Here is a 22,643-nt window from a genome sequence, read left to right as displayed (position 1 = left end):
CTATATTTCCTCCCTGTTTTTCTCCTTTCATCCATCTGTAAACAAACATTTCCTTTTCCTATATTCATCGTACTTTTCCCGTGTGTGTGTGTTTGTTTGTTCACTCTGGGGAGGGGAGGGGTTAGAACAGGTGCCATGGGAATGGAAAGGGCTGTCCCTGCTGCATTCCTGCGTGCGCCAGTGCTGCCTGCAGAGCAGACTCCAGCTTGGCCACAAGGGCACTAAAGTTACATGTGTAACAGGACGGGGGCCTATCTTATCGCACCCTCCTCCTACCAGAGCAGGTTTTGCTCTTGCTGGGTCCGCTCGCTCCTGGGGTAATTCTGTTTGAGCACTCTCAAGGAATCCAGGAGAGCAGTTCCCAGCAGGGTTAGTTTTATTGTAAGCCTTCTCAACAAACAAATCCAGACCTTGCAAACTCTCCTCTCAAACATTTGTGCAGACTGAGTAGTCCCTTCCTCAAATCTGTCCCTCACACTAGTAATGTCGGTAACCCAAAATTTCCTGGCTCTTACCTCAGAGCCTCAGCAAAAGAGGACTTCACACAGTCACCCTTCTGTCCCTTTGGTTTCTGGAGCAATTCCTCTCTGCAGCAGCTCCACTAGGAACACAGCCTCTGCCCTGTCAGATTTCTGGAGAGTGTTGCAGTGCCCTCCTTCATTTCCAGCTGCCCTCTTTTATAAGGATCAGCCAGTGAAATCCCAGCTCTTTCTCAGATGCAGAAGGTGGAGACAGCCAGCCAGCTGCAGGCCCCTGACTCTAGAGGAATGGTGTCCCTCAGATCTTCCCAACGCGGTGGGAGAACTCTGACAGATCGAGAATGCACCAAGCACCAAAGGCGGTACCTGGGGAAGTGACAGAGAGAGATAGAACAATAGATAGGACTAATTCCTGGGGCATCCCATGCTCCTTTTGAATCATGACACATGAACCTGAGAGTGTAGCTGAACAATCTGAAGAATTCGAAAGGACCTCCATTGAACATCTTCTGCCAAGGATTATACCTGCTGTGGTTAAGCAACTTCACCTTTCTCACAGTCACGCTGGATTAAATGCTACATGAGCTGGCTTCTACCCTGAATTGCTGGCAAGACTGACACATAGGACGCTGCTACTGTTGTCTAATAGCTACAACGTGGGACTGGGAGTCAGGATGTACTATCCACAGTTCCGTTTTTGCCTCACCATTGGAGCTGAGACCAGTCCTCTCTGGGTCTCAATTTCTCTGTACAATACAGAGATTTTGGCAGAGACTTTCAAAAGCAAAAGGCAGTTAAACCTCTCAACTCCCATAGAAAGTCACCCATCTGTGCCCTTGAAAAAAATCACCCTATAGCTCATTCCTAGGGACACTGCAAGGCTTAGTCCACTCCTTTTCTAAAGAGTACTTTGAGATTCTCATGTGTAAAGCATTGTGGAGATACAAAATACTAGTTATTGATCAATACCCCAGGCACTTGTCACTGGCGAAACATGAATTAAACATTCTAGCTTTTTTTCAAGTAGGTTAGCAGTAATGATGACTGCGCGTGCTGGTTCAGGGGAAATGACAAGACCCCTCTCACATGTTCACAGGGATTCTTTCAGGAGGACAGGTGGAAACAAATCCCATTTTTTGAGGTTTTTAAATATATATATTCTCACTCCACTTTCCAGCAGAGATGACAAGAGGATATGCAGCAGATCCCATATGAAATCCTGTTCTTCGGAGTTCAGCAGTATCTGAACTTTTGGATGCGCATCGGCAGCAAACAAAGTGTGAACCTGGTTGCCCATCCTTAGCTATTATGCCTTTAACACTTAATAACGGGCCTCATCGTAAAAGGTGCTGAGAACCAACATCTGAGGATGCAATGGAGGTGTAGGTGCACAGCATAGCACAGAATCAGGCCTTAGCTGTGCAGAGTTGCTATTGGATGCGAGGCTGCTCAGAACACCTACGTGGCTAGTGCAGTAAATAGTGCTGGAGATTCAGTAGGTGGCACTCTTCCCTCTGAGTCAGTGAACCAGTCCACCCGCAGGATTCCAAGAGGCTTTGTGCTACATGGGATGCCGTCTTTCAGATGAGACATAAAACTGAGGCTATGCCCACATGTGGTCATTAAAGATCTCATGCCACTTTTTTGAAAGTGCTGGAGAGTTAACCTGGACATCCTGGTCAAGTTCTAAGTTGGGCTAATTATATTCTGCCTGCTCACATTTCCCATGCAGTGATAACTGGATACGGTGCTTCTCTTCCCTCTCACACCTAACATTTGCCACAGCCTGATGCTATGCACCATAAAACAATTGGTTATGTTCCCCCTCAGAGGTGGCTGCATTTCAATAGTGGGCAAAGAGCCTGATTCTCAAAGGTATGTAGGTGCCTAATGATACAGCTAGTGATCACTTTTTATATGAGTGTTGTGAGGTTTGGTTACCATTTATCAAATGCTTTGAGATCCATGGACAAGAGCTAATCTTTATTAAGCACTTTCTAACCATTACTACTACTGAGGATTTGAGTGTCAAGTATCACAGGATATGGAACATATAGATTTGTCCCAGTTTGCAAAAGGAATGCCGTGAATATCCTTTCCCTGGATCAGAGAAAATTGAATCTACAGTAACATACACAATGCACTGCATGGCGCATACATCACTTCCATCAATTTCTTATTTTTAAAACTCGCCCCATCATCACCTTTCAAACCTCACATATGAAAAAATCAAGAAGAGGGGCACGGCCATGCTCGACCGAGCACCTCCTGTGTAACCGTGCCAGACTCAGAAAAGAATCATATGCTTTTATAAACGTAAATCAGATCTGTAACCTCAGCCTGCTAGAGGACAAGTGTATTTTATGTACTTGACCTGTAGGCAGTGTTCACTTCAGTGTAGCCCTGGTGTAATTCTGCTTTATCAGCTGGAAAGACAAGTTTGCCGATTCTACATTATGCTCACAATCCAAACACCTCTGAAAAAGGTCTCACTGCAGAAATACAAGAACAGACATTCCAAAAAATCCTCTGCTGAAATGATTGCTTTTCCCCCAAACATTCCCCACACACCCATCTTTTAAAAAGGTCTTTTTTGAATGTCTTTAAGGGTCAAGTACCAGAGGAGTAGCCATGTTAGTCTGGATCTGTATTTTTTAAGGGTGACGTACTGGTGGGAGGAGAAGTGTAGGCCAGGGTGTTCTTTGTACAATATCTTGGTATTCTTAAATTCTGCCTGCTTCCATTTCTATGGTTTTAATCTCCTTGGGAAAGCAAGACAATTCAGCCACTCTTATTTCTGAATCTGCATGACTATTTGTGGAGCCATGTTTAGGAATATGTTATACTGTCAGTAGAGGATACTCACACACTTTGCACAGAGACATACCCCTGTCTGCACTGACCTTGAGATAAGAGTAGTCGAAGCATAGGTCAGGAACTTCGGAATTGCCAGATCAGGATAGGGACCCATCTAGTTCAGTATCTTGTCTGACCGTGGCCTCTAACAGATGGTTGAGAGAATGGTGCAAGAAGCCCTAAAGTGAGCAAGTACAGGACAGCTTGTACACAAGGGCAGTTTCTTCCTAATCCTCATTAGCAAGAGGTTGGCTGATGGCATGAGGGTTTATAGCCCTTCTACAATTTTCTTCTTACATCTAAAAAATTTAAAAAAAAACAGTGCACAAGGACTGAGATTACATTGCCTTTTTTAATTCATTTTGGGCTCTTGCAGGGAGCTTAACTGACAAATTTGGAGTGAAGTCCTCTGTTTGTTTACAAAATAGGTACAACGCCAACAGTGACACATCACACATCTGCTGCCTTGCCAATGCATCTCAACCCTGCCTTGTAGGGGTAGGATGAGAGACCTGTCTCCATGGCCCATTCAGTCCTTGCTATCTCTTTTGAGGCTACCCCCAATGGGTCCAAGTTTGCTGGTGCTTTTAGAGGTGCAGATACACTTGTGTGTGGAAGTGGCCTAACAGTTTCACAGGAGGTGGACTGGGTCCACCAACGCAGGCCACTGAACAGACAGGGATTAGTGGACCAGATTCACTGATGCACTCCTTTTGCTCTATGTCACTCTAGCCATTTAGCTGACTGGAGTCTGCAGCTTCTTTTGTGTTGCTGGAGTGGTGCAAAAATGGACTAATTGTGAAGGCAAAATTTGGTTAGTACCATCTGGGATAGGGTTCACATCGGCTACCTACACAGTGAAAACCTCTCTTGTTCCATTACTGATCTAATGAGTCATGTCCCCCAGGATGTCTATAGGAACATTTGTGGACCTGAGAACCTAGGCACCATATTACGACCATGTGGATATCTGGGGAGTGCTTAGAGCTCAATCCTACAGGATAATTCAAGTAAAGTCAGTGTACTCAGCATGTGATTTACAGCATCAAGGCCAGAGGGCTCAGCCCCATGCAGGATCAAGCTCTTAGAGAATGCAGCAACGCATGCTAAGAAAACCCTTGGTCAGAAAGAACGAACCTATATTAGGTGAGGTTCTTTGACCTGTGTTATGCAGGGGGTCAGAGTAGATGTTCAGAATGGTCCCTTGTGTATGAATCAACATAGAAGTGTTAAGATAACAGCGACACAGAAGGTGATATGCTGAACTATCAGGGTCGGCTCCAGCTTTTTTGCAGCTGCAAGTTGCGAAGCGAAAAATAAAGAAAAGAAAGTTGATCGTGCTGCTTCTTTGGTCGGCGGCAATTTGGTGGCGGGTCCTTCGCTCTCTCTATTCCTCTTCGGCGGCACTTTAGTGACAGCTCAGAGAGGAACTGAGGGACTCGCCGCCGAAGACCCGGATGTGCCGCCCCTTTCCATTGGCCGCCCCAAGCACCTGTTTCCTTCACTGGTGCCTGGAGCCGGCCCTGTGAACTATATAACTCTACTGAAAAGCAGCCTGTGCTGTGCTCTGCTTCCAAAGTCACTGCCCTCCATACCTAGCGGTTTAACGAAGCCCAGTGCCTTTTGCTCAATGAATGTACGATTTGTGAAGGGAATAGTCCTTTAAGCACCCCAGCAGCAGCAACGACGTCCTGTTAAACTAAAGGCAAACACTCAAAGCTTCTGGGATGCAGAGATGTTACACTCACCCAGGAGTTTTGCAGAGCTCAAAATCTCTAACCTGATTTAATATATTCATCTGAAAGCTGAAAGATACACAAAGTGGCTGTTTGACAGCAGCAATACAAAGAACATTCTCTCTGGGAGTGGGGAGTTTTCTTTACTGTGTGAAGAAAACAATGTCAATACATCATTTGGCTGAGCTTCTTCCCTACTGAGAGACTGTATTACTTTGTCCCAGTTTGCTAAATGCTTAGCCTCCAGGTAAAATGGATTGAGGTGTACGCCAGTTCAAGTCATATAATATACATCAAAAAAATAGCTTCGCCCCCACCCCCCCGATGGCATCCTGTTGTATTTAACATCAGCAAGGAGTTGAGTTCATCTCATAGGGACACTCCAAAGTCCTTGATATATTTTTCCCTATTGAACCCTTGATAGGAAAACAAGGGGTCTAATTAAAAAACAAACCTTTGTCATAATATTATAGCGATGGAATTATGCATAAACAAGGTCATCTCTCAATAGATCATCTGAAGGCTGGTTTGTTAGGAACACATGGAGCTGCCTCATATACTTGAAGTTTTCCAATCAGCAGATGCGATTCAGTTCCCTACATGTCTCTGAACACCAGACCCATTCCATCACAAACTGCAGCAGCAAATAAGCCCGGATCTTCTGAGAGAGGCAAATGAGCAGCCCTTGAATTGCAACATCCACAAGAACCAAGAGAAACAGCACAACCTAGTGTTCCCTTTGCTTCCCTCTAGCTCTCAAGGAAGACAGACAGAAAACTGGCACTTGATTCAAAACGCCCAGATCACAGCACTCATTAGGAGGCAAAGGTTTTATCTATGGCACCATCTCCCCCATTTGAAACTCCTGATACTTTTAACCTCCCTGCAGATTTGCATTTTGATCTGCTTCAGTGACTTTCCTGCACCTCATCTGCTTTTATATTCCAACAAGTAGGATCTTGTGCCCAGAAGGAAATATTTTATTCAACAGGCTCTGGAGAAGGCAAAATCTGTATCTTCGATGCTTAATTCCAATGATCCAGGCTCCCATGCTTGATTTCAAACTGGTCACTGATATGAGTTTGGGAAAGCATCTTCCTCCAGGGCACATTGGAAGGGATTTCACTAGATTTTCATTTTCCACTGGAGAACCAAGCAGAGGTCATCTGGGAGCAGGGGTGAAAGTAACTTACAGCACTTATCGGTACTGCTGGAGTCCTGAGGGGGGCGTGGCCTCAACCAGAAGAGGCAGGGCCTCTCAAGATTTAAAGGCTTTGGGGCACCGGCTGTGGCTGGGAGCCGCAGGGCCTTTAAATCAACCCAGCTACAGGAGGTGGCTGGGAACCCCCGGGGCTCACAGGCAAATTAAAGGGCCCGAGGCTCCAGCCGCCATGGAGCTTTAAATCCCCACCGCAGCTCCAGCTGGGATTTAAAGGGCTCAGGGCTCTCGCGGCTGCAGGGAGCCTCGAGCCTTGCCAGGTTGGGGCCAGGATTTAAAGGGCCCGCAGCTCCCGTGGCTGCGGGAAGCTCCGAGCCCTTTAAATCCCAGCCCCAGCCAGGGCTACCCAAAGGATTCAGGGGCCCTGGGGCAAAGCAATTTTGGGGACCCCTTCCATACAAAAAGTTGCAATACTATGTTCTTATGGGGGCCCCCGCGTGGCCTAGGCAAATTGCCTCACTTGCTCCCACCTCTGGGCAGCTCTGGCCCCAGCTCAGCTGCTGAAGCTCCGAGCCCTTTAAATCCTGGCCCCAGCTCAAACTCTGCATACAGAACCTGCACAACCCATTAGGCAACTAGGCGGTCGCCTAGGGCGCTAACATTTGTGGGGCGGCGACCGGATGTTCGTCCGCCGCAGTCATCAGCAGTATTTTGGGGGGCAGGAACTTCCGCCGCCTACGGCGCCAAAAGGCTGCCAGCGCTCCTGTCTGCATATAAATAAAAACCACAAACAATATTACAATGAGCCAGCTCTGAAAACGTGCTGCATCTTGCCTAGCCATTGCTCTATGCTGAAGGTGGTGCAATGTAAATGCTTTGTAGAGTCTGTCTCTCTCACACACCTCCTCCCCTCGCCCCCCACATCATGTGTTGAAGGGGAGATCTTCATCTTCTACTAAACTGGATGGATGGATGCCCTGGCAACCCATGAAGAGCTGGTTCTCTCTCAGGTGCCCACATCATCTAGGAACTTCTCTCCCTGCCCTCCCAACCTCAATTATTTTTACTGCTTGATCTAGAGAGATGCTCAATGCAGAGTCTGCATAACCTATAACTGATCAAGCCCAACACTGTTGCCCTCTAGCTGGCTGCTGACCTCCTGGTGCCATTTTTTTTTATTTCTTTGCTTAGGCACCAACTAAGTGCTCATGTGATCCCAGCATATTTCCCCTCCTTATTTCAACCCTCGACTTTGGACCTTCCAGTTTTCAGGGGATTATGTGCAAAACAGAAAACCCACTAGCCATGTTCTAATGCTTTCTCCCAGCTTCTCAGTTCCCTGGGGAAATTTCATTTTTATCTCAGGTTACCGTATACAGAAACCAGCAATTTAATATACGGCCCTTTTTGTGTGTGCGCTAATTTCAGATGCTGATTCTTGTTTGATCATATTACACTGCAACTCACTGGAAAAGAATGAAATCACTCCCAGTTTAGAATGCCAATTGCTCACTAAAGCAGATGGTATTTCTTTGCCTGCCCATCCCTTCTTTCCGGCAAGGTTCTTTTTCAATAGGAAATCTAGAGGCCTGGCCCCAGTGAAAAAAATATTTCATGCTCACTTATGTACGTATTCCACACAAGACCATGCTTAACTTTAAGCAGATGCTTCAATTTCACTGACTGACTTCAATCTGAGAGAAGATTAAAAGGAGACTTTATCACAGTCTAGAGCTGTCTACAGGAGAAAGATTTCTGAGAGCAGAGAGTTCTTTAATCTGTTGATGCAAGAATTACTGGGTGACGTTCTGGGGTTTGTGTTACACAGGGTCAGCCTAGGTGATCATAATGGTCTCCTCTGGTCTTAAAATCAATGAATGAGATGCTACCCAAGTGCCTTGCTACATCAGGGCCATAGTACTGAAGAACAAAGCAAGTTTGTTAATTACTATTATTACTGGCAAAGCTTTAACTGAATTGAAAATACAGTAGGCAATTTTATATGTAGATTGCATCTATGCTAATGAGATCCAAAAATAGCTACTGAGGTGGTAGAGTTAAACCAGTAGAATGACATTGCACAGACATTTTAAACTGAAAATTTTTCACTATGAAACGTCCATGAGAGTTTAATGTGGCTATTCATTACTTAGCCTAATGGACCAATTTTTGTACCACAGCATTCTTGCATGGAAGATACCTGGGACCTGATTCTCCTCTCGCATCAGTAAAACAGAAGTATCTCCTGTGAAGTCAGTAGGTAACCAAGGTTGATTTGAATCAGGCCCTTATTGTTATCTTGATTAAGGGGCTGGATTGGATCTCAGAATACGTAGGATCAATTCCTACCTCCACCACATTGGAATCTCTGTCACTGGAGGTTTTTAAGAATGGGTTAGACAGACACCTGTCAGAGATGGTCTAGATAATACTTAGTCCTGCCTCAGGGCAGGGGACTGGACTATATGATCTATTCAGGTCCCTTCCAGTCCTTCATTTCTATGAGTCTTCCTCTCTGATCCTGGGCAAGTCATGAATTTCTCGGTTCTCTGTTCTCTACTGTAATAGGCTGTATTGTCATCCCCGTTTTTCCCAGCTTGTCTCATCAATTTAAACTGTACATTCTTTGACGGAATGACTGTCTCACTATGTGTTCTTACAGCCCCTGGCACCACCAGGCCCTAATCTGGAGTGTCTAGACACTATTGTATTAAAAATAATTAATAGCAGCTAGGGTCTTACACTAGGACTGTCAGCACGTAGCTGAGTGCCCCCGTACCACAGCGTGGGGATATCAAGAACTATCAGGATAATGATCAGGAGCTATTTCTCAGATCTTGAAGTGCTGCTGTTACCTGTGTAATTCAAAATCCTGCTTATGTAGGACCACGAAAGTATTTATATGACATGACCCACCAGTGAAGAACCAGAGCAAGGAGAGATGATTGGTGTCTATTACAAATTACAGCTATTGGAGATCCCTCGTTAGATTAAATGGGAGGAGATTGCTTTTCTGTCTGCTGGCAGAGGTCCCCCATGGTCCAAACCTCAGTTTGTTGGAAGGATTTTTATCAATTGAAAAGACACTTAGATCAAAGAGACGGAAGAATGTTTCCATATCAACCAGTCATATGCAGCCAGGCGACTGTCCCAGTATTTCCTGGGGGATCACTGGGGAAGGTCCAAGAGCTGCTGCATGCAGACTATGAGGCTGCTTTCCCAAGAGGGATGCAGGTGATTTCTGGATGTGTCATCCCCTTGCAGCTTCATTAATATAATTGAAATCAGACTTATTTAGCTTTACTCGAGTCATTGCAAAGGGACTGATTATTCACTACTCTCCTGAGACACTATTTCAGTCTGGGACTTGACAGGGGAGTATAAATAGCTCTGCAACTGCTCCACAGAGGTACTCCTAAGTTAAAGCCCATATCGAGGTCTCTCTAATTGCTCAAATTATTGTTAGTCTTAACAGGGCAGCCAATTACGTCAAGGAGCCTTTCAGTTGTTGCAAGAACTAGTGCAGCTAACTATCTATGTCCATAGCGTTAACACTGAAACATTTATACAGGGTAAACACTAATGAAACCTGAAAAGTGGGGATAAATGCCAAATTAAAAACAACCCTGCCTGACATATTGGTTCTGGCAAAATAAAGTGATGCTAAATGAAAAAGGGAAACTTTTTATAGGGGAGTGGAGCAATTCCGCTCAGAGCTGTTTTGAACCATGATTTTGGAAACAGAACTGAACATGTTTTCTCCCTGGCTAGTTGCAGTCAGGCTCTGGGCCAGCCCCAGTTCAGCTGCATCACCAGCAAACATCACCACCAGCCACAGCTTATTTTCCTAGGATAGCCAAGACTTATGGCTTCTTGAGAGGTAGAGTCTGAATTATGATCCCAAGATTTCAGCGGAGAAGGCACCCCCAATAGCACAATGAATACCTCTCTCAGCTCCCTTTTGGAGGCACTGCACCAAATTCATCATTGTTGTAATTTCACTGAATCCGAAAGACAAATGATAATACTTAGCTCTCACACACTGCTTGTCAGCAGGTAATTCAAACTACTTTACAAAAGGAGACCCGTATCATTATCTGCATTTTACAAATGGGGAAACTGAGGCACAGAGCAGTGAAGTGACTTGGCCTAGGTCACCGAGCAGGCCAGTGGCAGCACCAAGAACCTTGCTCTACTGAGTCCCACTATCCATCAGGCCACATTGCCTCTCATACTTACACAAGTGATACATTTGCCCCAGTATGTCCCCTATAGACATAAAACCAATGCAGTTACGGTGGCTTTACAACAGTGTAAATGAGGCCCAATGCCTCCAGCTTTCATAGATTTTAAGGCCAGACAGGACCATTAGATCATCTAATCTGACTTCAAGAAGCCTGACTTGAATGATGCATCCTGTGCTCCAAGTTCCAGTATATCCTAAGCTCCAAGAACCATAGAAGAGCTCCTGGTTTGCGAGCCAGGGAAAAAGGAGTGGCTAAGGCTTAAGAAAAATTAGACTGATTTTGTTTCAGAACCTGCAGCCTGGAACACACACCACAACTTTTGACAGTTGCCCCAAATTTGAGTGGCGCTGAGACCTTGTGTGCCAAATCGCAATGCCACTCACTCAGAATACGCTGGAGCTTGTGTGTGGGTGCACCACTGTTTCTGTTGTTCTGTTCGTTGGGTGTTTTATGGTGTGGGGACTGACCACACCAAAACCACACCTTTAAAAAAAAAGTAGTTGCCACAACTTTTTGAAGCCCCTTGTCCTGCCACAAAAGAATCAGTGTTCTGTCAGCCTTAGGGATGGCATGATTTCTGCAAACACAGATTTCAGAACTGGATTATGTTGCCTCAGTTAGAACAAATGATTGTTAGCGAAATACCATGTTAAATTCAAGTTACACTATCTTTAGTGTGACCAGATGGCAAGTGTGAAAAATCGGGATGGGGTTGGGGGGTAAATTCTTATTTAAGACAAAGCCCCGAACATCGGGACATCTGGTCACTCTAACCCATCTTCCTCCTGACATTGGTGCCCTTTCTTTTTGCTTATACTTAACCAGCGAACTTTAATGTAAAGCTGTCAAGGCTGAATCCCCACTCTGGCACTTCGAGTGCAGAAGGTGGGGGCCCGCAAAGATTCTAAAAATTAATACTCGTCACTCCAGGCTTGTATTAAACTTCCAAGGTTACAGCTTTTCTCTAACCTTGGTTTGGTAAATGCTGCCACCAATCAAATGCAAACCCGCCCTTGGACCCAGGAAGGAGCACTTGGGAACTCCTCTGTGGGGTACCCTCAAGCCCTTTCACACCCCCACCCCCACCAGGGGGAAGAGCTGAGAAAGAAAACAAAGGAAATTAGCTGTTGCCACCAGTTAATCAAACAGCATAGGCATAAACCTCTTAGGACACAAAACTCCAAATCCTGTTCTTAAAAAAGGTAAAATTTATTAAAAACAAAAAGGAAGAACAAACGTCTGGAACTTAGGCTTTTGACAGATTTTAAAACAGCAATTCCAAAAATTAAAACACTCAAAATAGCTTTCTTGGGGGTTCAGCTTAAAGGTTACAAGCAAACAAAAGCATCTGGGGTTAGCACAAAGTAGACCCACAAGTCAAAATAAAGAAATAAACCTGATTGCGTCTACCTAAACAATCCTAGGTATGGAGGATAATTTTTCATATCTAGTTCAAACCTTACCCAGCATTCCTGCTTATAGCATTGCTGTGCTGTGTCCCTGCAGCCCAGCGAGAACAGACAAAGGGAAGTTTTTTCCCCCAATTTTAAAAAGTCCTAGTCCTCCCATTGGCTCTTTTGGTCAGGTGCCCACTCCTTTTTTCTTTTTTGTACCTATTCAGGGAGACTTTTTAAACCCTTTACAGGTAAAGCAAGCAGATAATAGCTGCCAAGAGGGATTTTACAGCTAACTGGGTCCATGAAAGGGAGCTACCCTCCTCGCACCCCCCTTCATTTATCACAAAAGCAATCCTTACTTTTCTTCCTATTTTTCTAACAAACACTGGGATTTTCCATATAAGGGAAATTGCTCTAAGCTGATGTGGGCTGCACATCCAATTGCACTCCTGCTCACTGTTATAAAACTTTCCCCATCACTGTGCTGCCCATGTGGGCTTTCATTCCAGTTGCAGGAGTCAGCATTCTGGTGTCACACCTGAAGAATCCTGACACAAAATCAGTAAAAACTTTATCTTCTACCCTCCTAAAGAAAATTGAAATCTTCATGCCTTACAGAAGACTGGCATGCTGGCAGAAATGCCAGTCCATCTGCAGGCTTTCCGCAAGAATTCACCAACATCAGTTTTAAAACAATTATCATTGCATAGAGTGCTTCCAAGAGTAATATGAATAAGAACAAGACCAATAATATAATGCATATCTGTCCTGTCTTTCACTTGAATTCTCATAGGGTTTTGTTTGGATTCAGCAATAACCCCCTTTTAGCATTCTAAGTATTGGACAGATCTTGCTCTTTCACTGCATCTTGGTTAGTCACTTACCCCTGAGCAAAGTATGGGTAAAATTTAAGCATTGTGATGTGAGAGTGTGATAGTCTCCACCATTGTCATCACTGGAGATATCACCCAGGACCCTCAGAATGAAAGCACGAGTATCTACAGCTTGAGCTGATGAGTCAGGGTCTGCAGATGAGGGCTGTAACAGAGTCACATCCCCTGTGGATCAGACTCAATGGGTTAGAGTAGCAGTTTAAATCCAGTTTGCAGACCATTAAATGACAAGAGGCAAGGCTTTGGAGAAATAGGTCCCAAATCTTCTCCTAAATATTATAATAGGAACAAATAAAGCCCTGAACTTGCAATTGAATCAACACAGACAGACTCTTGTGCCTGCAGAGAGTCATACTGCATGATCAAAGCCAAAGTCCATGGACCTCTCCTACCAGGCAGCACATGTACTGATTTTGATTGGCCCTAATAGTCTATTATAGTTATTTGTTCTATGCCAGTCTGATCAAACTATGATGTACCAAAAAAATACAGACACTCTCTTTCCAGAAAAGGCTGCAACCTAAAAGATGGACATATAGAAGATGGGATACACAAGGAAATCCAAAGCTCGGGATTGTTATTTTCCTCATAATTATAAACTCATTTCTCCTTGGCCTTGATGTTTAAGAAGGACTTATCTTAAGAGACTTGAGAGCAGGGGTTTCTGTTTTGATTTTTCTAAAAAACATGCTTGCGCTATATAAAAACAGATGAATGCCCATTGGGCATATGCTACCCTAAATCATTCTGCAGAATGATGTAAATGCAAGGAACGAGGGCAGAATAATATTACACTCTAGAGTGTTCACCATTAAAAAGTCAGCTAACAATATTCTGCTATGCATAGAATAGGATAGACCTGTGCTAGTTCACATACCACTGTGTGCTAACTTTGGATAAGAGCTGATTTTTAATGATCATCCTTGTATATTCTTTACGTTCTACAGAGCAGGGATTTTTGGTCTCTCAGGTCAGCATTAGATCCAATAATCTCATTAACATATAAACAGGATTGATGCATGCTTCCTCCCACGCAGCAATCTGAACATTTACCTCTGTAAGCCTTTGGAAAACAGTTCCATATGGGATGGAACTGCTGAGATAGTCCAAGTCTGTGTAGTGTTTTGATTTTGCACGGATATTTCCCTTTTCGTCTTACATGCCCACCGTACAGCAGGGAAGAAAATTCAGCAAAGCTAGTGTTTGTTTGTTAACTGGTGCATTAAAATGTACCGCATGTACATGTACCCAGCCTCTGCTTCCCTAACCACTGCAATCAAGAGCTGAAACATTACTCACACCAAAGACCAGTGGCTTCAAGATAATTAACAGTAGCATGTCTTGCAGTAAAACACAAGAGTTATCGCTTGCAGTAACCTAGCCTTAATTTATTTAATCTTCTTAGCGAAGTGGAGATTATCTCACCCCAAACCAACCTTGAAAGCTCCTGATCAGCTACATCAATAACGTGAACGTTGCGAGCATTTCAAACACTTTGGTCCTGCTAAGCTCTGTAGTAGCAAATTAACATTGCACAGCCGGTGCTTTCAAAAGCTTCATGTTCAAAAGTAACCAATACAGATTTCTGGAGCCCCACTGGCAGTGGTCAGGAGATGGCTAGTCGTGCCCAGTGCAGGAGAGCCTGATATTATCAGCGTCTGCGTTATCGCTGAAAGTTCATTTCAACTCTTATGTTAAACAAACCCCAGTGCTGGCATTGCATCGCTCGTTTGCTGTTAAACCTCATAAAATTACTGCAATGAGATTGAAAGATTGGTAGAGGACTCTTGGGACAACGTCTCATGGTCTAGCAAGTGCCATGTGTACAGAATTACAGCAACTTCACACCAAGCGGGTGAAGGGGGGGGGAAACATCTCATTTCCACTTCTCAATGCTTGTCCTGTGAAAGTCAACAGGAGTTTTACCATCGACTGCTATGAGACCAAGATTTATACCTTACCCTAAAAGGGCCCGGCCCTGCAAGGGTTCCTCATGTTATCTGTCCCATTGAGGTAAACAGCACAAATCCCATTGAAGTAGGGCCGAGTTTGCCTGGACAAGGACGGAAGACCTTACTGTGCTATTTATCTGTATGCAATTTGGTCCAATGGGTCTATTCGGGTGAGTGAGGGTTATAGGATCAGGCCCTGGCCAGCAGAACCAGTATAAATGCTGTGAAACTTGCAGCTCCAGGGGACCAGACCTGCATTTCCAGGTCACAACAGCCTGATGCCATCAGGGTTGGATTGAAATACGGGTAGAATGCTTAGTGCTCTATCCTCTAGCCCTGCTTGGTGTGGAGTACAAGGTGCTTCCTGCTGGCTGAGAGCTCTGCAGTGACAACAACTTGATGAACCAGGATCTGTCTCTGTCTCAGACTCAGCTGCATCTCATAGGTTGTTCCTGGTTAACAGGCTGTCTCCATCCATTATCCTCCTACCGCCCCAGACACATGAGTTTATTACTGTCTCTTTGGCCTGAAGTTCAGGGCCTTGCAAGGCAGTTTCTGGTAGCAGGAGAGAGCGATATTAAATAGGAATAACCTTGGAGTACTCTTGTTTAGTTAAAGAAACACTGTAGAGACAAACAACAGCTGGCAGTTTCCTTCTTCTGAAACCCGCAAATCTGCCATTTCAGTGAGGTCTGTGCCCAAGAAGTTCTGTCTCTGCTTTCTCTCAGATGCAGAATGCCTCTGGCTTTTTTGTTGCACCCAACATACACAATCTGAAACCTGTACCCTAGTCCCTGTATTTGCAACCAAGGAAACCCTGCAGCCTGCTTGGCTTAATCTTGACCTGTCGTGTGACTTAATATCTTGGGAGCGAGCCTCATAGCCCCTGGCTGTTTTCACTACATCAATGGGTTGATTGCTCCTTTTGTGGAACCCAGAGAGTGCTTGGCGCACCCCTGAGCATTAAAAAGGTCTCTAAGAGTAGGTCTCTAAGAGTATGTCTACACAGCAACTAGACACCCACAGCTGGCCCATGCCAGCTGACTTGGGGTCATGGGGATCTGGCTGCAGGGCTGTTTCATTGCTATGTAGACACTTGGGCTCAGGCTGGACCCCAGGCTCTAGGACCCAATGAGGTGGAAGGATCCCAGAGCTCAGGCTCCAACTTGAGTCTGAAATTCTACACAGCAATGAAAACAGCCCCGCAGCCTGAGCCCTGTGACCTTGAGTCAGCAGGTGTCTAATTGCTCTGTAGACAAACCCTGATTGTCTACACAGCAAACCCTGCATAGGCAAACCCTGATCGTCTTCAGATCAATGAGTCACCTGCTGGCAGCCATAACACCTTTCAGCATTACACTATTTGTAGTGGTTTTATTTATCTAAGATACACGGTCATTTAGTTTAATATAGTCTTCACACAAGTCCAAAATGATATACAGGGCTAAATAACTGAGGGCTGAGATTTCCACTACATGACTAGACCCTGTTGGCATTAACAGGGATGCAAGTGAATGTGAGGTAGGCCAGAATTTAGCTCACAGTCACCACCCTAAAATAAAAGGGATTGTAAAGGGCCAAACCCTCACATCCTTACTCATTTTTATTAAGTTAAGAGGTTATGGATTAAGAACTAAAGGGCAGGTGCTGAGCCCCTTATAAGTGTGGAGTAGCACCTTACTCCCACTAAAACCAGCAAGGCTACCCGTGGAGTAAGGTACTACTTGTTTTTGGCAAGAGTGGCAGAATCTGGCCCTGGATGAAAACAGAGTAAGGGCCTGAGGGTTTGAACAAGGTGAAGAGAGAAGAATTTAAGAAGTATGACCTCACCCAATTCCCATTTACATCCCTATACAGGAAAGGCAGAAGAGAAGTGTTTAGATGAGATTTCAAAACAGAGTCTGCGCTTTATGATAGGGATTTCATGAAAGTTCAGTTGAGACTGAATATGAATATACAATTTCAAACTTCCTTTGCTTAGCCCCACCTTTTCAGAAGTAGCCACTTTCTTTGGGTGGCTCTTCCGTTCCGAGATGCCCGACTCATGATACCAAAATTAAAGGCATCATCTTAAAATTCAGATTTTAATTCATTTGGCCATTGTTCACTGCCATCTAGTGAACATGCCCGGGAGGACAATCACAGAAACAATAATAAAAAAAAAGATGAGAGTTTTATTTTAAAGGAATGACTGTTCATGGAAATGGTTAAATGGAGGCAGAGGGAGAATGATATCATGGAAGGAGCAGCTATGTACTTGTGGATCTCATTTCTGAAGGGTTTAATGACTCCGCAAACAAAGATTCCAGACCAAAAGGAAACCCAGGCACCAATCCTGCAAACAAACACTTATGCACATGCTCTACTCCCATAGTTAGTCCTATTGAAGTCAATGGAACTACACATTAGTAATGCTGTAGTTATAAGTCGTCAATTGAACCAGAAGGGAGAGCAGTGAGGAAGGGAGCCCCATTCTCCCAACAGAGAGGGAGGATGAGGGGGGGGGGGAAGTTGGGTTCTCCTCACCCCATTGCTTCAGCCCCTGACTTTGAGCAGGTGCATGAATGTGTTGGTAACCGTTTTGGCTAGCACACTGGGGATCGAAACCAGGACCTCCAGAGCTGAAAGCATCAGCTGCTACAGCCAGGGCTCTCTAGCTGGAGTTGTAACAAACTCATATTCTCTGAAGACCAACAGTGAGGGGGACCTATAGACACACACTCACCAATGGGTTGCACAAGTGTTTGTGCAACAGCCATTATCTTGGCTAATATCAGGAACTGAACCAGGGATTTCCAGAGTTGAAAGTAAGAGTCCCTACCGCTGGACTTAAAGAGACAGGCTTTCAAGTTCAGAGCATGACAGAGCTCTATCCTCTGTGGAGCTGGTCCAGAGAAGGGCAATACATGCTGACCCTGCCCAATGAGCTACACTTGCAGGATCAAGGACCTGATGACTTCCTTTAAATTAATCAGTCTGCAGCTGTTCTAATTATAAGTGAGATACACTTTTTAAAAAGTGTATTTGGGTGGTTTTTATTCATGATAGCAAATTACAACAATTAGTTCCTTATAAGAGATTTGCAGGCACTTTTATCTGATTTCCAGGAGGATTATGCCTTTGGCTCTTGTTGAGGTCAATGCAGTTCTGAAATTCAATCCTAGAGCGCCCTGTTCTCCCCACCTGTTCAATCCCTTTGAGTTGCACTCTGCATTTGTCTGGTTTGGGTATGCAGTATACACAGAAAGGGACAAATTCCATCCTCTCTAGAGATGAGAAAATATATCTGTTGCATAATTTAGCTGAAAAAAATTTAGAAATGTGTCCAATTATTCAATAATATTATACAAGCTCCCCTTATCCTGGCTCACAAAGCAGCTCCACTGAGCTCATTAGGGTCACCTGGCATGTCTCTTACTACACACGGGATTTGAAAATACAGGGATAGGTAAACTTCATGTAGTCTGAATATCAGCAACCGCACTATGGCCTGACTCTAAGGTCAAAACGCATTCGGCATCTTTCAGGAGATGCTTAGCACTTCATAGTATCAAGCCCAAACTATTCTGATAGCCCAGGAATTCTAGATATGTGAGGTCAGATAAAACGGTAGAGGTTTCTCCAGGAGAAGTGCTCAGATTAGAACCAGCTTCCAGCTCTGAAATAGTCCAGGATTATTGATCTTCAAGGCACATATCAAGCCTCCCCTTTTTGCCTGGGGAACTGAAGAGGGTGGGGAAGAGTTTTGGTGGGAGGGAGAGTGAGGAAGTCCTACCTATTGGCTAGGTGGGGATTTGCTGCTGGGTTTGTTTTGGTTGTACTATTACTTTAAATAACGTCAAAAGCTCTCTGAATAGAAGAAAGGAGCCTTATTTATAAATCAAAGTAGGTAAATACATATATAAATATGGATATTGCAGACTGTTTATTCCGCTGCTGAGCTTCTGCAAACAGGAAAGTCAATACATCTCTAAACCTTGTGTCAAAACAGAACTAGGGGAGACTGCCTTGAATTATTTTTATTGTGCTTACTGTTTATTGCTGTTTTACAATTTGTCTTTATGCTGACACAAGAGAAGAGTTTGCAATAAGGGTCCAGGAATGACAAGATATATGCAATGGCAGCTTGCTCTGCACGGTGCTCTGAGTACAGGCACTAGCTTAGCATGGTGCTGAAGTGCTCAGATCCTGTGAGGTGCTATTTATTAATTTCCCAAGACACCACAGTGCTGCATACCACTAGAAACCTAGAGACAGATACAATCAATAGTTTCCAGTTGTGGAGCTTTGCTTTGGTAGCCATCTGAACATTTATGATCCAATGCTGCATTAAGATAACCCAGTTAATGTGTGTGCAGACAGAATGTGGTATACAATTAAGTATACGTAATGCAGTCTTCAGCATGTTAACCAGTGCTTCAAGACCTTTAATTACACCAGGCTGTCTATCTGTGGTTTAAGATATTGCCCTTTGGCAAGCACTAAGAGCACCAAAGGGAGCTGTAGCAGCCTTTATGCCCCCACTGATCAGTAGAGACGGGAAGGATAACAAGATTACTTGGGGATTAAATTGAAGACAATGGAAATATCAGGATGTATTGGGAATTTGGAGCATTTCATCATGAGCGCGCCAGGGAAAACTAATGCAGGAAAATCGTTGTAGAGAATGACTGCATCCTTTTTATTAGCTTTTAAGGGTGTTTTTCATAGATTTTTTTTAAGTCCAAAATGGGCCATTCTGATCATCTAGTTGAGCCTATTGCATAACACAGGTCATAGAATTCTACCCAGTAATTCCTGTATCAAGCCAAGTAACTTTAACTACAGCATATCTTTTAGAAAGACTTCCGGTTTTAGGGTAAGATCTTGGCCCTGCTGAAGTCAATGACAAGACTCCTACAGACTACAAAGGGGCCAAGATTTCACCCAGTATTTAAATACTTCAAGTAAGGGAGCCCATCACTTCCCCTTTCCTGTTCTCAGACAGCAACCTGCAAGTTTCCTGTAAATCCTCTCTACTAGAAGCTTTCCATACTGCCTTACTTTCTAGAACTATGAAAGATAAAGCCTTCATGTCCTAACACTCTCTCTTGTAATTTTTTAGTTTATCATCATCATGAATTGAAGGATGAGGACACCAATGGATCCACCACCACCTAGGAATATAACACAAGTTTCAAGAACTTAGGCTTGTCTGCATGGCACGTTCATGCATGGCATGCCAGCGCATGAATCTACAGTATACAAGTTTGCCAAGCAATAACATCCTGCACGGACACTGCCATGGCACACTGAAAGGTCTGTATATGCTTTGACATACTGCTGTTTGAAATGGGAGTATCTTGAAGTGCACTACGGAACATTTACACTCTGTAGCAGTGTCCACACAGGACATGGCAAGGTACTGCGCTGTGGATTCACATCCAGGCTTTCAACACCCTGTGTAGACAAGCCTAAGAAGCAGTCACTGTATTCATCACTTGCTTCTTGCATTAAGTTTAGCCCTGAAGAAATTCCATACACGTCTTTAGAAAAAGTAAAGCATTTTCAATACAGTGGGTTAACCCCACATAATTCTTGTAAAGCCATTGGCCATGAGAAAGGCCAGGGTGGTATGGAAGGGTCTCATCAGTGCCATTGTTCCTTTCCATCCTTAGCCAACGGAAACCCCTCTGGGGAAAGATACCATTGGTGGTGAGGGATCCGAAGGTAAGGTGGATCATGGCACCACTCATTGTGATGCATGCCTCCACAGCATCGTACTGGCTCAACATTCTGTGTTGAGATTCCTCCTCTATGTTAACGTTGAAAAAGTTCGGTCAGCAAACCCTCAGCCTTCCAATCAAGAACATTCGAAAGACAGATGAGCCAATGCAAACTGATTTTTTTGTTCTTGTGCCTTCTGAGCAACCCTAAAAATCTATACCCCTCTCCTTATGCTATAATCCAGGGGTCTTCAACTTCACTGCTCTGTGAGCCTCTTCTGACTACAGAAATTACTGCATGACCCCAGGAGGGAGGACTGAAGCCTGAGCCTGCCCGAGCCTTGCTATCCTGGGGGGCGCGGGGGAGGGAAGAAGGGGAAAGACCGAGCCTGAGCCAAAAGCTAAAGCCAAAGCCACTATAACACGATCCACTTAATCATAAAAATAACTGAACAGCTCTATATTCCCTGACAACTAAGATTTCTGTTAAACAATATTAATGCACCCTAAGTCTGACTCTACATAGTGCTGAACACTTGCTGCAGGTTGCGGATGTCAACGCACCCCAACGTCAATGGGGAGTCATGTAGCAGGATTAAATCCTACAACCCTATTAGCACCAAATTTGCAACACAAAATAGAGGAAAGATGCTTAAATTCCTCTATCCTAAAGACTGATTCACATTTTCACTGGAGCTAAACACCATTAAATGAGAATCTTGCAACCAACAATTCCTCTGGATCCCTCTCTGCAAGGAGTATGCGCTTCCCCGCTGCTTTGAGCGGAAGACTCTGCATTGATCGGCAAGTTCTGTACAGTGGATAGCTTTAGTCTATCTATGCACATTATGATCATGAAACCAAATTTTTCCTCATGGTTTCTTTTTACACAAAAATTATTTTTATGCTAACTGTTGCATATGTAAGAGGCACATTCTTAAATACCAGCAGTGTTTTCCTATTATATGAAGGCTGCCATGATATATGGAATCACAATCTATCTTAAAGCAGGAGGAATTTATTAAAAAAAGATAACTATTAGGACAAATATAAATAAGTTTCCACATCTTGCATTCCCGCTGTCTTTTTTTTTTTTTTTTTGAAACCAGGAGCCACCTCCTGTCTGGAATCCTTTCCCTCACAGACATCTGGTGGTTGACTAGTGTACTGCAAGAAAATTACATTACAGATTACTGACAAATTCTTACACTATCTCAACCATAATCCTTTTTAACTTCTGATCATTCAAGGGCAGGAGCTGAAGAATGAATTCTCTCTTCCACACCTGCACCAAAGTTGAATCATTCTGACATTTTACTCCCTTTCTCACTCCTCTATCACTTTAAAAACCACCACCACACAGTTTCCTGAAGATTTAGTTATCCCTAACAGTTAGGAACACATCTCAGCAGGCAAGTCTTTCTTCTTCAGTACAGGCCATGAGTTGAGTTGCTCCCAGTCATCCTTGCCATCCTTTGTGACTCTGTTCTATTTCATGGAATGCTTTTGTGATCATTCACATGTTGGTTCAGCAACAGTACTGAATGGATCGAACCTCTATTTCTTCTTTGTCCTATGATCTGTCTGCATTTCTGTTTGATTGTGTTATCGTGCATCTAGTCTCTCAAGCATTCAGATCCTGAAAATCATGAATGGCGTGGAGAAAGTGTTATTTACCCCTTCACATAAACACAAGAACCAGGGCTCACCCAATTAAAACAACAGGCATCAGGTTTAACATAAACATAAGGAAATACTTCACACAAACACAGTCATCTTGTGGAATTCATTGTTATGTTATGAAGGTCAAAAGTATAACTGGGTTCAAAAAAAGAATTAGATAAGTCCGTGGAGGTTAGGTTCAAAGGCTATTAGCTAAGATGGTCAGGGATGCTGCCCCATGATCTGGGTGTTCCTAAGCCTTGGACTGCCACAAGCCAGGACTGGACAAACAGGGATGGATCACTCGATAATTACCTTGTTCTGTTCATTGCCTTTCCCTCTGAAGCATCTGGCACCAGCCAGTGTTAGATGTCAGGATACTGGGCGAGTATCTGGTCTAACCAGTCTGACCCAGTATTTCCATTCTTATGTTCTTATCCTTCAGAACTTTGGTTCTGGGTTCTCTGTTCCACTACATGTTCTCTTTCCAGACCTTACATCTGGTTCTACACATATGCCTCAATACCTGTATAAGCATGTTACAGAAACACTGTATA

At 44.0% G+C, this 22,643-nt stretch overlaps 1 protein-coding gene and 1 long non-coding RNA gene across 2 annotated transcripts in view; one reads left to right on the top strand and one right to left on the bottom strand.

The window, feature by feature from the left end:
* Positions 1-22,643, top strand: part of LOC115653156 — a 56,744-nt gene that overhangs the window by 495 nt on the left and 33,606 nt on the right. The window contains exon 2 of the long non-coding RNA XR_004000870.1: positions 19,824-20,017. This is a non-coding gene — a long non-coding RNA (uncharacterized LOC115653156). The remainder of the gene's footprint in view (positions 1-19,823; positions 20,018-22,643) is intronic.
* Positions 1-22,643, bottom strand: part of FRMD4A (FERM domain containing 4A) — a 410,751-nt gene that overhangs the window by 354,903 nt on the left and 33,205 nt on the right. The gene's annotated exons all lie outside the window — the stretch shown is intronic.

This window comes from Gopherus evgoodei, chromosome 1 (genome assembly GCF_007399415.2).
Source record: "Gopherus evgoodei ecotype Sinaloan lineage chromosome 1, rGopEvg1_v1.p, whole genome shotgun sequence".
Classification (NCBI taxonomy): Eukaryota; Metazoa; Chordata; order Testudines; family Testudinidae; genus Gopherus; species Gopherus evgoodei.
This window is presented reverse-complemented; position numbering and strand designations above follow the sequence as displayed.